The sequence below is a fragment of the Silene latifolia genome, chromosome X (assembly GCF_048544455.1).
Source record: "Silene latifolia isolate original U9 population chromosome X, ASM4854445v1, whole genome shotgun sequence".
Classification (NCBI taxonomy): domain Eukaryota; kingdom Viridiplantae; phylum Streptophyta; class Magnoliopsida; order Caryophyllales; family Caryophyllaceae; genus Silene; species Silene latifolia.
Window position 1 is genome coordinate 305158958 of NC_133537.1, and position 574 is coordinate 305159531.

Genomic DNA, 574 nt, shown 5'->3' on the forward strand with positions numbered 1-574 from the left:
TCAAGAAATTTGAAACCAATGACGTTTATGTTAAATTTTTATTATAACATTTCACATTTGAGTCAACTTTGAGTAAAATTGCATTAGAATTAAGTTTTGAAGTTGCATCATTTTCCAAAGTTCATCATATTTCAAATATGCTATTAGGGCAGTTTTAAGGTGTCGGTCATGGATTTCCTATCCCCTCCATGTTATTTAATTCCCTATACTTTCCATATTCATTCTGGCTTGTTTTAATTCCCATCATCCTTATCCGCTCAGTTAACCAAGGATATTCGGGCATAGAGTTGTGTGTGACCCAAAAGAGTGTTTTCTCACCCTAACCCTTATGCATATGTTTCCGACAAGATGAGTGATTTTGGACATAGTCATCAGGTTTTATAATTTGGGAACACTAGGACGATAGTTGTCACATGTAATGCTTTGAGTATGGTGAATTGATCATGAGAAACAACTTATAAATGATGAGTGGAGTGCAATCAAAATTGGATACTTAGCGGTTGTGGGGACTCATAGATAGTGAACGCAATTTGAGGACATGTGAGAGTGACCTTTTGAGCACGACTCAAGTATT